Source organism: Manis pentadactyla, chromosome 2, assembly GCF_030020395.1.
Source record: "Manis pentadactyla isolate mManPen7 chromosome 2, mManPen7.hap1, whole genome shotgun sequence".
NCBI classification, from domain to species: Eukaryota; Metazoa; Chordata; class Mammalia; order Pholidota; family Manidae; genus Manis; species Manis pentadactyla.
The window spans coordinates 27,487,574-27,503,916 of record NC_080020.1 but is presented as its reverse complement, the minus strand read 5'-3'; positions in this window follow the sequence as shown (position 1 = coordinate 27,503,916).

Sequence of the window (16,343 nt, the reverse complement as noted above, 5' to 3'; positions counted from 1 at the left end):
AAGATGAACAGAGCAATATTACTCTGCTAGATGAAGAAAACAAATCCTAACATTTGCAACAACATGGATGGAGCTACAGGGTATTATGCTCAGTGAAATAAGCCAGGTGAAGAAAGACAAGTATCAACTAACCTCTGCAGAAGTAGAACCAAGACAAACTAAATGAGCAAAACAGCACCAGATTCACAGGACCAAGTTCTCATCCCAAGAAGGAAAGCATCCTAACTATATATAGTGATGGATGTTAACTAAACTTACTGCTGTAATCATTTCACAATGTATAACACATATATCAAATCATTATGTAGTACACCTAAAACTAACACAATGCAATCTGTCAATATATCTCAATTATAAAGCTGTTCATTTTAGAATCATCTAACAGCACATAAAAACTTACAATTGGAGGCGCACCGCTCCGGCGGTGGGCACGAGCGGGGCCGAGGGCGCCCTTGGGTGGAGGCCGCGAGGGGCTGGCGCGCTGGACGCGGGGAGCTGTATGCGGCCGCTCTAGCAAGGCCTCCCCGCTGGCTGTACCCTTTCCACCATATGAAAGCCTTCAGGGAACTTCGGCGGCGGCAGCTGCGGTGGCAGGCCCGGCAGCGGCGGCGGCAACGGCGGGCGGTTCGCCGCTTCCTGGGGAGGGAGGAGCGTTCGTCTGGGCGAGGACGGGCAGGAGACCTACCCTCGAGCGCCTCCTGAGCCAGCGCCTGCACCCGAGCCCGCGCCCGCCTCGCTCATCCCGGCAGCCCCAGCGGCCGGCACACGCTGGTCCCCGGCCCGGAGGTTCCCCGAGGACGCCCCGGACATGGGCCCAGGTGGCGGCGTTTAGGCAGCCAAGCGGCCTCAGGGTACCGAGGCTGGGAGCGAGAGAGCGCGCACGCGCGGGCCGAGGGCCGGCGGGGCCGCCGCGCAGGCGACTTGGGAAAATGACACGGTGTCACTGCGGCGCGCTGCCTGATGGGGGAGGCCAGGGAAGTCCTGCGGACGAACCGGAAGAGCGCAGCAGCTTGCAGGGACCGGCGGAACGCCCGCCGCGAGCTCACGCTGCTGCACAGCTCGCCTCTCCGATCTGTGTTTTTTGGGAGTGGTATCATCGTTATCTAGTAAGGAATACGCGGGTTTTTTTTTCAATATCATTAATCAACAATTACATGAGCAACATTATGGTTAGTACACTCCCCAGATCATTAATACCCCCTCACATACCCCATTACAGTGACTGTCCATCAGCGTATCCTAATAGAATCACTACTTGACTTCTCTGTACTTCACTGAATTTCCTGTGGAACCCCTCCCACGTTATGCGAGCTAATCTCAATGACCCCTTTCCACCCTTCTCCATCCCTTCCCAGCCAGCCTTCCTAGTCCGTTACGCTTTGGTAAATTGGTGATGGGTGGAGTCTAGTCAACATAATGTTACTCATCTGATTGTATATTAATGAGAGAAATATAGATAGATAGGTAGATACACAGATAGATACATAGATAGATAAATGAATTAATGAATACATGAATAAATACATACATAGATAAATGAATTAATGAAAGCATGAATAAATTAAAAAATACAGAAAGAAAGAAAGAAAGAAAGAAAGCAGCCCATTTAAAAAAAGACATATACACCACTATGTTTATCACAGCACTACTCACAGTAACCAATCTACAATTATATGAACTACATTATGGTGACTACACGCCCCAGATAAAGTCCCCCCCACATACTCCATTACAGTCACTGTCCATCAGCGTAGCAAGATTCTATAGAATCACTACTTGAACTCTCTGTACTATACTGACTTGCCCGTGGGACCTCCCCACACATTATGTGAGCTAATCGTAATGCCACCTTTCCACCCTTCTTCCTCCCTTCCCAACCAGCCTTCTTAGTCCCTTATCCATTGGTAAATTGGTGATGGGGGGAGTCTAGTACACATAATTTTATTCATGTAGTTGTAGACTAATGATAAATAAATAAAGAATAAGTAAGCACATAAATGAATACATGCACACATACATAAATACATAAAAAATAACAGAATGCAGCAGCCCAGTATATAAAACACATGTGCACCCCTATGTTTATCACAGCACTATTCAAAATAGCCAAGCTAAGTGTCCATCAGAAGATGAACAGAGCAATATTATTCTGCCAGATGAAGAAAACAAATCCTAACATTTGCAACAACATGGATGGAGCTACAGGGTATTATGCTCAGTGAAATAAGCCAGGCGGAGACAGACAAGTATCAAATGATTTCACTAACCTCTGGAGAAGTAGAACCAAGACAAACTAAATGAGCAAAACAGCACCAGATTCACAGGACCAAGTTCTCATCCCAAGAAGGAAAGCATCCTAACTATATACAGTGATAGATGTTAACTAAACTTACTGCTGTAATCATTTCACAATGTATAACACATATATCAAATCATTATGTAGTACACCTAAAACTAACACAATGCAATCTGTCAATATATCTCAATTATAAAGCTGTTCATTTTAGAATCATCTAACAGCACATAAAAACTTACAATTGCAGGCGCGCTGCTCCAGCGGTGGGCACGAGCGGGGCCGAGGGCGCCCCTGGGCGGAGCAAGGCGGCGGCGACGGGCGGGCGCGCAGGGCGCGGGGAGTTGTCAGCGGCCACTCTCGCAGGGCCGCCCAGCTGGCTGTACCCTTTCCACCGTATGAAGGCCTTCCGGGAACTTCGGTGGCGGCAGCTGTGGTGGCGGGCCCGCCAGCGGCGGCGCGCGGTTCACCGCTTCCTTTGGAGGGAGGAGCATTCGTGTGCGCGAGGACGGGCAGGTCTACCCTCGAGCGCCTCCCGAGCCTGCGCCCGCGCCCGGGCCCGCCTCGCTCATCCCGGCAGCCCCAGCCACCCGCACCCGCTGGTCCCGGGCCCAGAGGTTCCCCGAGGTCGCCCCAGAGGCGTGCCTCAGCGGCAGCGGCTCGGCAGCCAAGCGGCCTCACGGCACCAAGGGCGAGAGTAAGCGCGAGGCAGGGCGCGCGCCGGCACAGTGTTGGCCGGGACGCTGGCAGGGCCCTTGGGAAAATGACCCTGGGGTCACCGCGGCGCGCTGCCTGATGGGGGAGGCTGGGGAAGCCGTGCGGGCTATAAGCCTTATGGGAGGGGTGGTGCATGCATGTTCCGCAGGCGGAAATGAGCGCCAATTTCCGCTCGGCTGATTGGAGCATTTCAGTTGTCACAACTGGCGTCTGCCAAAAGCTACAGGAGCGTTAGCCATGTCGTCACAGGGTCGCTGTTCGGAGAACCTGGAGGCGCTGCGCAGTTCAGAGAAAGGTCGCCTCCGCTACCACCGCGACTGGATGCTGCGGGGAGAGGATATTTTAGAAGAAATTACGTCTCCTCCCAAGCTTTCTTCTTACTGTGGATGGGTGTTACATCATGTCTTAGCCCATCAGCAAGAGAGCCCATTTCCCTTGAAAACGTCAACATCCTCTAGATTACTTCAGACCTAGACCAGCCTACATTTGTTTCCTCATCTCCTGTCACAAGCCCTGGCTTCTCACCATCCTCCTCAACAGCAAGTGGAACCAAGAGCAAACGTGAGTCCCAGCACACAGAATCTATGGTACTTCAGTCCCCCTGGGGGGGTCACAGTGGAAGGCTGCATCCGGATGTATGAGCTGGTTTACAGAATGAAAGGAGGGGAGAGGCTGAGGCACCCGCAGCAGGGGCAGGAGAAGAAGTCGCGAGCCCTCTCTGAGATGGCTTCTGAAGAACTGAGGCGGTTTGATGAGGGGATGGAGCTGAAGCGTCAAGAAGACGTCCAGTACCTACAGGAATGGATGGAGAAGAGCTCCAGAGAAGCCCTGGCCCACCAAGAGAAGTTAAAAGCTGAGCATCGCCACAGAGCAAAGATTCTCAACCTGAAGCTGCAGGAGGCAGAGCAACAGCGCCTGAAACAAGTGGAACAGGAGCGGCTGCGCAAGAAAGGCCAGATCCGCCTGCAGAGACGCTATGCCCTGTAGGAGGAGGTGCTGCACCTCAGCCAGCAGCTGGACGCCTCGGAGCAGCACAGAGACCTGAAGGCTGACCTTTCTCCCTTACGCACCTGAGGCAACAAGCTGTGTGGCCTCATCTCGGGGATCATCTGGGCCACTTGTGACATTAGGGGACTTCAGAGGGACTCTGTCTTCAGTCTTTGAAATGGAGAACCTTAAAAACAAAAGTTTTCTGATTCAAAACTAGTGCCTGCTTATTATAGAGAATGGCAAACATCACTTGTCATCTAACCTAGAGTTAGCCACTGTGACATTTTCTGTTTCTTCCCTGACTGTGTGAGATTCCCCACTCCAAACTGGACTCATCTAGGTAGAGTTTCATATTGTAACTTAAAAAGTACATGTTTCTTATTGCAAAATACTTTAATTCATTTGGTAATATTTACCTGCTATGCTTATAGTACAAATGGAAACTTTACAAAAATCTTTATTGCTTTTCATTGAGCACATAACTACTGTAATCATTAAAAGTATTTTGATGTTTTTAAGGTACTGTTAAGAAATGCAGGTATTGCCTTGACACATAGTAGATATGAAATAAATATGATAAACAGATGAAATTGGATACTTCCAACATATACCCATACAAAAATTGATTGAAAAAATAATGCCTGTTGAATATTTGTTTCTTTATTCTCACTACCATGCATAACACAGCAGATTATATGTCTTATGCATATTTCTGATTATTTGAGATAAATTCCTAGAAGTGAATTAGTCAAAGAATTTTAAGTTTCTTGATTCACATCCAAAAGTTATACCAGTTCACACTTGTATAAATTGTATGTTCTCACCCTTAGTTCATATGTCTACCAGAGTTCATGATTTAAAAAACCAACTTATATGACCTATAAATTATTAAGAACTTTAAGCATTTATCATATCTGAGGAAGAAATTTATTTTTATAGCCTGTTGTTCCCTTTGAATTCTCTCCATGGCTTTTGCTTACCTTTCTTTTTGTAAAATTTCAAACCTATACAGAAGTAGAACAGCCCAGTGGGTCTCATACACCCATCCCCAGCTTCAGCAAGACTCAACACCGGGCAGCCTTGTTTCATCTATACTTCCACCTGTGCCCCTCCCCCAGATGGCAAACACAGAAACATGTTGGTTTATCTGGAAAATACTTTGGTATGTACCTCTATAAGTGGTTTGTACCTCTAAAAGTATGGCCCTCGTATGTACCTCTAAAAGATGAAACTCTCTGTTAACATAACCAGATACTAATATTATACCTAAAAAACTAAAAAGTTTCCTTAATATGACCAGATATCCAGTCATTGTTCAAATTTCTGTAATTGTTTCAAAATTTTTTAACAATTGGTTAGAAAATTAACATCCACACAGGGTTCAGCCTTTTTGGTTTGCTTTGTATATGTCTTCCTCTTCCCAGATAAAAGACAGCTTACTAGAGGTACTATTCTAGAATTTTCTTTTTTTTTTTTTTATTTAGAGGTTGTTTAAGGACTTTGTCCGTGTGCTTTCGGGCTGCCACCCCTTGCCCCAATTTTTTTTATTTAAGTGTCATTGATATGCAATCTTTATTTTTCTTATTTTTTTATTTTATTATTTTGGTATCATTAATCTGCAATTACATGAAGACCATTACGTTTACTAGGCTCCGCCCTTCACCAAGTTGCCCCACAAACCCCATTACAGTCACTGTACAACAGTGTAGAAAAATGCTTTAGAAACACTACTTGCCGTCTCTGTGTTGCACAGACCCTCCCTGTGCCCCACCCATGCACATTATATATGCTAATCATAATGCACTCTTTATTTTTCTCCCTACTTATCCCTCCCTGCCTACCCATCCTCCCTAGTCTCTTTCCGTTTGGTAGCTGTTCGTCCTTTCTTGAGTTCTGTGATTCCGCTGCTGTCCTATTCCTTCAGTTTTTCTTTGTTCATATACTCCACATATGAGTGAATTCATTTGGTACTTGTCTTTCTCTGCCTGGCTTATTTCACTGAGCATAATACCCTCTAGCTGCATCCATGTTGTTTCAAGTGGTAGGATTTGTTTTCTTCATATGGTTGAATAATATTCCATTGTTCATCTACTAATGGACAGTTAGCTTGGCAATTGTGAATAGTGCTGTGATAAACATAGGTGTGCACATGTCTTTTACATCTGGGCTGCTGCATTCTATTATTATGTATGTATGTATGTATGTATGCATTCACTTCTGTACTCATTTATTCTTTATCATTAGTCTACAATTACATGAGTAACATTATGTTTACTAGACTCCCCCCATCACCAATTTAACAAAGGGTAAGGGACTAGGAAGACTGGTTGGGGAGGAAGGGAGAAGGGTGGACAGGGTGCATTACGATTAGCTCACATGATGTGTGGGGAGATCCCACGGGGAAGTCAGTATAGTACAGAGAGTTCAAGTAGTGATTCTATAGCATCTTCCTACGCTGATGGACAGTGACAGAAAAGGGGTAAGGGGGGCCTTGATCTGGAGCATGTACTAATCATACTGTAGCTAATATAATTGTAGATTGGTTACAGTTAATAGTGCTGTGATAAACATAGGGGTGCAAGTGTCCTTTTCAAACTGGGCTGTGGCTTCCTTTATGTATATATTTATTTATTTATTTCTTCATGCATTAATTCATTTGCCTATCTGTCTATCTATCTATCTATGTTTCTATCTGTCTAGCTTTCTTACAATAATATGCAATTACATGAGTAAGACACTTTACTAGACTCCCCCATCGCAAAAATGCACCCAGATACCCCATTGCAGTCACTGCCCATGAGCATAGTAAGACACGGTAGAATCACTACTTGTCTTCTCTGTGTTGTACAGCCCTCCCTGTGACCCCCTTCCCACATTATACATGCTAATCGTAAATCACACTTTCTTTCCCTTGTCCCCTTATCCCTCCATTCCCAACTATCCACCCCAGTCCCTTTCCCTTTGGTAACTGCTTGTCCCTTCTTGGTTTCTGTGAATCTGGTGCTGTTTTGCTAATTCAGTTTCTCTTGGTTCTCCTTCTCCATCAATTAGTGAAAATATTTGGTACTTGTCTTTCTCCGCCTGGCTCATTTCACTGAGCATAATACCCTCTAGCTCCATCCATGTTGGTGTACATGGTAGGATATGTTTTCTTCATCTGGCAGAATAATGTTGCAATGTTCATCTTGTGATGGACACTTAGATTGCCTATTGTGAAGAGCGCTGTGATAGACACAGGGGTGCACATGTCTTTTATAAACTGGGCTGCTGCATTCTATTATTTACTTATTTATGCAAGTATGTACGTATACATGTATGTATTTACTTATTTATTTGTTATGAATTTATTTAGCATTATTCCATAACTACATGAGTAACATTATGTTTACTAGACTCCACCCATCATGAAGATTGCACCAGATACCCCATAGCAGTCACACTCCATGAGCAAAATAAGATACTGTACAATCACTACTTCTCTTTTCTGTGTGGTACAGCACTAACTGTGACCCCACTCCCACATTATCCATGATAATCATAATGCACGCTTTCTTTCCCTCTCCCCTTATCCCTCCATTCCCAACTATCCACCCCAGTCCCTTTCCCTTTGGTAACTGTTAGTCCATTCTTGGATTCTGTGAATCTGGTGCTGTTTTGCTCATTCGGTTTCTCTTGGTTCTCTTTCCACAGAGGTTAGTGAAATCATTTGATACTTGTCTTTCTCCACGTGGTTTATTTCACTGTGCATAATACCCTCTAGCTCCATGCATGTTGTTGTAAATTGTAGGATTTTTTAATTTGTTATGGCTGAATAATAATGCACTGTTCATCTTCTGATGGACACTAAGCTTGCATATTGTGAATAGTGCTGTCATAAATATAGGGGTGCATGTGTCTTTTTAAAACTGGGCTACTGTACTCTTTTATTGGTTTTCCTATCTCTCTAACTATCTATGTATCTGTTTATTTACTTAGCATTAATCTACAATTACATGGGTATATTATGTTTACTAGACTCACCCCATAACGAATTTACCAAAGGTTGAGGGACTAGGAAGGCTGGTTGTGAAGGGAGGGAGAAGGGTGGACAGGGGGCAATACGATTAGCTCACATAATGTGTGGGGAGGTCCCACGGAGAAGTCAGTATAGTATGTATAGTTCAAGTAGTGATTCAACAGCATCTTGCTCTGCTGATGGACAGTGACTGTAATGGGGTATGTGGGGCGGGGCTTGATCTGGGGCGTGTAGTAACCATAACGTGGATCATATAATTGTAGATTGATTATTGTCAATAGTGCTGTGATAAACATAGGGATGCACGTGTCTTTTCAAAACTGGGCTATTGCTGCCTTCCTTTCCGCATATATGTAAGTTTGTATTTATTTATTTATTCATTCATTCATTTATTATCTATCTATCTATCTACCTACCTGTGTGTCTATCTTTCTGTCATTAATGTACATTTAACTGAGTAACATTATGTTTACTTTTCTGCCCCGATCATGAAGATACCCCCAGGTACCCCATTGCACACACTGTCCATGAGCATAGTAAGATGCTGTGGAATCACTACTTGTCTTCTCTGTGTTGTACAGAACTCTACGTGCCCCTCCTCCTACATTATATGTGCAAATTCTAATGTGCCCATTGTTCCCTCCTCCCTCATCCCTCCATTCCCGCCCATCCACCCCTGTTTCTTTCCCTTTGGTAACTTTTAGTCCATCCTCGGTTTCTGTGAGACTGCTAATGTTTTCTCCTTCAGTTTTTTCTTTGTTCTGATACTCCAATCATGAGTGAAATCATTATATATATGGTGAAGAATATTCTATGTTCCTCTTCTGATGCAGCTCCCCACGGCTGGGCAGTGCGCGCCATGGTGGTGGAGTTTGCAAGAGCAGCACTGTTGCCTGGAAATTCCATGATGTCACAGTGGTGACTCTTTCCTAGAGACAGAATGTGTATGCTTAGTGGAGCAGCTGTGATTCTGGTGAGGTGGACACTGACCAACTTGTCAGCATCAGGTAAAATGGAATACAGACCCAAGGTACTGTGAGTTTCTTTTTATTTTGGTGTCAGTACTAAACAGTTCTCTGAGCAACATTATTGTAATTAGACTACCCCCATTACCAAGTCCCCACCACATAGCCCGTAAGAGTCCATGTCCATCAGCCCAGGAATATGCTGTAGAAGCGCTGCTGATCTTCGCTGTGTTATACTGCCTTCCCATGCCTGCCGGCTGCCCACATTATGTGTGCTACTCGTAATGCCCCATTTTCCCTCTCTTCCCTCCTTTCCAACCCATCCTCCTCAGTCACATTCCCTTTCATAACCGTGAGTCCATTCTTGGGTTCGGTGAGGCTACTACTGTCTTGTTTCTTCACTATTTTTCATTTTCCTCATACTCCCCAGGTGAGTGAAATCATTTGACACTTTTTGTTTTCTGCGTGGCTTATTTCACTGAGCATAATACCCTCAAGCAGCATCCTTCTTGTTGGAAATGTTGGGATTGGTTTTCTTCATCTGGCTGAATAATATTCCACTGTTCATCTACTGATGGACACTTACCTTGGCTATTGTGTATAGTGCTGTGATAAACATAGGGGTGCAGATGTCTTTTCTAAACTGCTCTGCTGCATTCTATTATTTATTTTTTATGTATGTATGTCTGTATTCATGTATGTACTTACTTATTTTTATTTATTTACATTAGTCTACAACTACATGAGTAACATTATGTTTACTTGACTCCCCCCATCACTATTTTACCAAAGGGAAGGGTCTAGGAAGGCTGGCTGGGAAGGGAGGGAGAAGGGTGTACAGGGGGCATTACGATCAGCTCCCATTATGTGTGGGGAGGTCCAACGGGAAAGTCAGTATAGTACAGAGAGTTTAAGTAGTGATTCTGTAGCATCTTGCTAAGCTGATGGACAGTGACTGTAATGGAGTATGTTGGGTTTATTTGATCTGGGCCGTGTAGTAACCATAGTGTAGCTCATATAATTGTAGATTGGCTATTGTGAATAGCGCTCTGACAAACATAGGAGTGCACGTGTCTTTTTTAAAGTGGGCTGGTGCTTTCTTTCTTACTTTCTTTCCTTCTTTGTTTCTTTCATTTCTTTCTTTCTCTCATTGATGTATTTATTTATTCATGTATTCATTCATCTGTCTTTCTATCTACATATCTATTTATCTGTCTATTGATCTATCTGTCTAAAATTCTATCTTTTTGTCTTCCTTTACATGTATGTATGTATGTATGTATTTATTTAAGAACTCATCCATTTATCTGTCTTTCCATCTATCTGTCTATCTGTCATTAATATACACTTACACGAGTAACATTATGTTTACTAGACTCCCCCCATCACGAAGATGCCCCGCAGATACCCCATTGCAGTCACTGTCCATGAGCATAGTAAGATACTGAAGAATTACTGCTGGTCTTCTGTGTGTTGTACAGCCCTCCCTGTGACCCCGCTCCCACATTATACACGCTAATCATAATGCACGCTTTCTTTCCCTCTCCCATTATCCCTCCATACTCAACTATCCACCCCAATCCCTTTCCCTTTGGTAAATGTTAGTGTTTTCTTGGGTTCTGTGAATCTAGTGCTCTTTTCATTCAGTATCTCTTGGTTTTCCTTTTACAGAGGTTAGTGAAATCATTTCATACTTGTCATTCTCGCTGGGTTTATTTCACTGTGCATAATACACTCTAGCTCCATCCATGTTGTTGCAAAGGATAGGATTTCTTTTCTTCATATGGCCTAATAATGTTCCACCTCTCATCTTCTGATGGACAGTTACCTTGGCTATTGTGAATAGTGCTGTGATAGACATAGGGGTGCACATGTCTTTTTTAAACTGAGCTGCTGCATTCCATCATTTATTTATTTATTACTTGTCATTAATCTCCAAAGACATGGGTAACATTATGTTTACTAGACTCCCCCCTTCACCAATTTTCCAAAGGTAAGCGTCCAGGAAGGCTGGTTGGGAAGGGAAAGAGAACGGAGGAAAGGGAACATTAAGATTAGCTCCCATATTGTGGGAGGGGTTCCACGTGGAAGTCAGTGTAGTACAGAGAAGTCAAGTAGTGATTCTACAGAATCGTACTTTGCTGATGCATAGTGACTCTAATAAGGTATGTGGTAGGGAGGGAACTTGATCTGGGGAGTCTACTAACTATAATATTGCTCATATAATTGATGATTAATGATAGTGAAAAAAACCCCACGTATTCCTGACTATATAACGATGAATCCCATGAATAAAAAAAACAGGGGAGGCAAGGGAGGGTTGCAGCAGGGTGAGCTCCCGGCGGGCTTCCCGCCGGTCCCTGCAAGCTGCTGAGCTCACTCGGTTGGTCCGCAGGGGTTCCCCGGCCTCCCCCATCAGGCAGCGCGCCGCGGTGACCCTGTTGTCATTTTCCCAAGGCGCCTGCGCGGCAGCACCCGCGGCACCCGGTACCCTGAGGCCGCTTGTCTGCTGAGCCGCTTCGGCCAGGGCCCGCAGTCGCCGGTGCTCGCCTCCGAGGTGACCTCAAGAAATCTCCGGGCTGAGGACCAGCGGGTGCGGGCGCGGGCACGGGCTCGGGAGGCACTCGAGTGTAGGCCTCCTGCTTGGCCTCGCTCTTCCCTCCCCAGGAATCAGCGAACCGCCTCAGCCGTCGCCGCCCAAGTTCCCTGAAGGCCTTCGCCTGGCGGAAGGGTGCAGCCAGCGAGGCGACTCTATGAGAGCGCCGCTGACAGCTCCCCGCGCCCGGCGCGCCCAACCCCTCCCCGCCGCCTGGCTCCGCCCCGGGGCGCCCTCGGTCCCACCCGTGCCCACCACCCCTGCCCACCGCCCGACCTGCGCGCATGCAATTGTACGGGGTTTTTTTTTTTTTTTGCATAAGGTTTTTTCCTCAGCATGTCTGTGAGATTCAATCACCTTGTATTGGTGATTCAGTCCTTTCTATTGATGAGTAGTACTTCTTTGTATGAATAAACCACAGATTTTTTTTAAAGTCTGATTTTAGTTTTGCCTACTATGAATCAAGTCTCTGAGAAGGTTTGTGTATAGGTCTTTTTGTAAGCATAAGCACCCATTTTCATTTGAGTAAAAGCCTACAAGTGGAATTGCTGGGCCATGAGGTCAGTATGTTTTTAAGTTTATCCAAACTGCCAGATCTTTTTCCCAAAATGGTATACCATTTTACATGCCCACCAGTTTGAACAACAGTTGATTTCTGGCAGTGTCAGTTTTTTTTTTTAATTTTAATCATTCTAACACAATTGTGATGTCACAATGTTATTTTAATTTGCTTTTATTTGATGACTAATGTTGCTGAATGTTTTTCCATGGACTCATTGGCCATTTGTATCTCTTCTTTTATGAAACGTCTCTTCACTTTTCTGCATTTCTTAATTCAATTTACAATATTTTAATATTTTGGTATCATTAATCTACAATTACATGCAGGACATTATGTTTACTAGGCTCCCCCCTTCACCAAGATCTCCCCACATACCCCTTCACAGTCACTGTCCATCAGCATAGTAAGATGCTGTAAATCACTACTTGTCTTCTCTGTGATGTACAGCCCTCTCTGTGACCCACTCCCACATTATACACGCTAATCATAATGCACGCTTTCTTTCCCTCTCCCGTTATCCCTCCAGGCCCAACTATCCACCCCAGTCCCTTTCCCTTTGGTAACTGTTAGTCCATTCCTAGATTCTATGAATCTGGTGCTGTTTTGCTCACTCAGTTTCTCTTGGTTCTCCTTCTGAGAGGTTAGTGAAATCATCTGATACTTGTCTTTCTGCGCCTGGGTTATTTCACTATGCATATTACCCTCTAGCTACATCCATGTCGTTGTAAATGGTAGGATTTTTCCTTTTGTTTTGGCTGAATAATATTGCACTGTTCATCTTCTGATGGACAATTAGCTTGTCTATGGTAAATAGTGTTAAACATAGGGGTGGACATGTCTTTTTTAAACTGGGCTGATGCTTTCTTCCTTACCTTCTTCCTTACTTTCTTTCATTATTTATTTATTTATGTATTTATTTATGTATTTGTTTATTTAATCATTTTTAATTTACTGATTATTTCTGTGTAAATGTATTTACTTATTCATTCATTCATTCATTCATTATCTATCTATCTGTGTGTCTATCATTCTATGTAACTTTCTTTTTTTTCTCTTCATATGTATCTGTTTATTTACTTCTTTATTCATGTAGTCATTCATTTATTTATCTGTCTTTCCATCTGTCTGCCTGTCTGTCTGTCTATCTTGCTGTCATTAATATACAATTACATGAGTAACATTATCGTTACTTGACACCCCCATCACTAATTTACCAAAGGGAAGGGACTAGGAAGGCTGGTGGGGAAGGGAAGGAGAACGGTGTACAGGGGGCATTGCGATCAGCTCACATTATGTGTGGGGAGGTCACCCGGGAAAGTCAGTATAGTACAGAGAGTTTCAGTAGTGATTCTGTAGCATCTTGCTAAGCTGATGGACAGTGACTGTAATGGAGTATGTTGGGTTTATTTGATCTGGGGCGTGTAGTAACCGTAGTGTAGCTCATATAATTGTAGATTGGCTATTGTGAATAGCGCTCTGATAAACATAGGAGTGCACCTATCTTTTTTAAAGTGTGTTGGTGCTTTCTGACTTTCTTTCTTTCTTTGTTTCTTTCCTTTCTTTCTTTCTCTCGTGTATGTATTTATTCATGTATTCATTCATCTGTCTTTCTATCTATGTATCTATCTATTTATCTTTCTATCTATCTATCATTCTATCTTTCCGTATTCCTTTATATGTATTTATGTATTTATTTATTTATTTATGCATTCATTCATTTATCTGTCTTTGCATCTACCTATCTGCCTATCTGTCATTAATATACAATTATATGAGTAACATTATGTTTAATAGACTCCCCCCATCATGAAGATGACCTGCAGATACCCCATTGCAGTCACTGTCCATGAGCATAGTAAGATACTGAAGAATCACTGCTGCTCTTCTGTGTGTTGTACAGCCCTCCCTGTGACCACCATCCCACATCATACGTGCTAATCGCAATGCACGCTTTCTTTCCCTCTCCCATTATCCCTCCATACTCAACTATCCACCCCAATCCCTTTCCCTTTGGTAAATGTTAGTGTTTTCTTGGGTTCTGTGAATCTACTGCTCTTTTGTTCATTCAGTATCTCTTGGTTTTCCTTTTACAGAGGTTAGTGAAATCATTTCATACTTGTCTTTCTCCGCTGTGTTTATTTCACTGTGCATAATACACTCTAGCTCCATCCATGTTGTTGCAAAGGATAGGATTTCTTTTCTTCATATGGCCTAATAATATTCCACCTCTCATCTTCTGATGGACAGTTAGCTTGGCTATTGTGAATAGTGCAGTGATAGACATAGGGGTGCACATGTCTTTTTTAAACTGGGCTGCTGCATTCCATCATTTATTCATTTATTACTTGTCATTAATCTCCAAAGACATGGGTAACATTATGTTTACTAGACTCCCCCCTTCACCAATTTTCCAAAGGTAAGCGTCCAGGAAGGCTGGTTGGGAAGGAAGGAGAACGGAGGAAAGGGGACATTAAGATTAGCTCCCATAATGTGGGAGGGGTTCCACGTGGAAGTCAGTGTAGTACAGAGAAGTCAAGTAGTGATTCTACAGAATCGTACTTTACTGATGCATAGTGACTCTAATAGGGTATGTGGTAGGGAGGGAACTTGATGATATGGGGAGTCTACTAACTATAATATTGCTCATATAATTGATGATTAATGATAGTGAAAAAAAACCCACGTTTTCCTGACTAGATAGCGATGAAACCCAGGAAAAATTTTTAAAAAGGGAGGCGAGGAATAATTGCAGCAGGGTGAGCTTCCGGCGGGCGTCCCGCCGGTCACTGCAAGCTGCTGAGCTCTCTCGGTTGGTCCGCAGGTGTTTCCCGGCCTCCCCCATCAGGCAGCGCGCCGCGGTGACCCCGTGGTCATTTTCCCAAGACGCCTGCGCAGCGGCACCAGAGACCCGCGGTACATTGAAGCCGCTTGTCGGCTGAGCCACTTCGACCAGGGCCCGCCGTCGCCGGGGCCCGCGTCCGAGGCGACCTCAAGGAACCTCCGGGCTGAGGACCAGCGGGTGCGGGCGCAGGCACGGGCTCGGAAGGCACTCGAGTGTAGGCCTCCTGCCTGGCCTCGCTCAGACGAACGCTCCTCCCTCCCCAGGAATCAGCAAACCGCCTCCGCCGCCGCCGCCGCCGCCGCCCAAGTTCCCTGAAGGCCTTCGCCTGGCGGAAGGGTGCAGCCAGCGAGGCGGCCCTATGAGAGCGGCCGCTGACAGCTCCTCGCGCCCGGCGCGCCCAACCCCTCCCCGCCGCCTGGCTCCGCTCCGGGGCGCTCTCGGCCCCGCCCGTGCCCACCACTTCTGCCCACCACTTCTGCCCACCGGCCAACCGGTGCGCCTGCAATTGTACGGTTGCTTTTTTTTTGCATAAAGTTTTTTACTCAGCATGTCTGTGAGATTCAATCATCTTGTATTGGTGATTCAGTCCTTTCTATTGATGAGTAGTACTTCTTTGTATGAATAAACCACAGATTTTTTTTAAAGTCTGATTTTAGTTTTGCCTACTATGAATCAAGGTTGGTGTATAGGTCTTTTTGTAGGCATAAGCACCCATTTTCATTTGAGTAAAAGCCTACAAGTGGAATTGCTGGGCCATGAGGTCAGTATGTTTTTAAGTTTATCCAGACCGCCAGATCTTTTTCCCAAAGTGGTATACCGTGTTACATGCCCACCAGTTTGAACAGCAGTTGAGTTCTGGCAGTGTCAGTTTTTTTTTAAATTTTAATCACTCTAACACAATTGTGATGTCACAATGTTATTTTAATTTGCTTTTATTTGATGACTAATGTTGCTGAATGTTTTTCCATGGACTCATTGGTCATTTGTATCTCTTCTTTTATGAAACGTCTCTTCACTTTTCTGCATTTCCTAATTCAATTTACAATTTTTTAATATTTTGGTTTCATTAATCTACAATTACATGCAGGACATTATGTTTACTAGGCTCCCCCCTTCACCAAGATCTCCCCACATACCCCTTCACAGTCATTGTCCATCAGCATAGTAAGATGCTGTAAAATCACTACTTGTCTTCTCTGTGATGTACAGCCCTCTCTGTGACCCCCCTCCCACATTATACACGCTAATCATAATGCACGCTTTCTTTCCCTCTCCCCTTATCCCTCCAGGCCCAACTATCCACCCCAGTCCCTTTCCCTTTGGTAACTGTTAGTCCATTCCTGGATTCTATGAATCTGGTGCT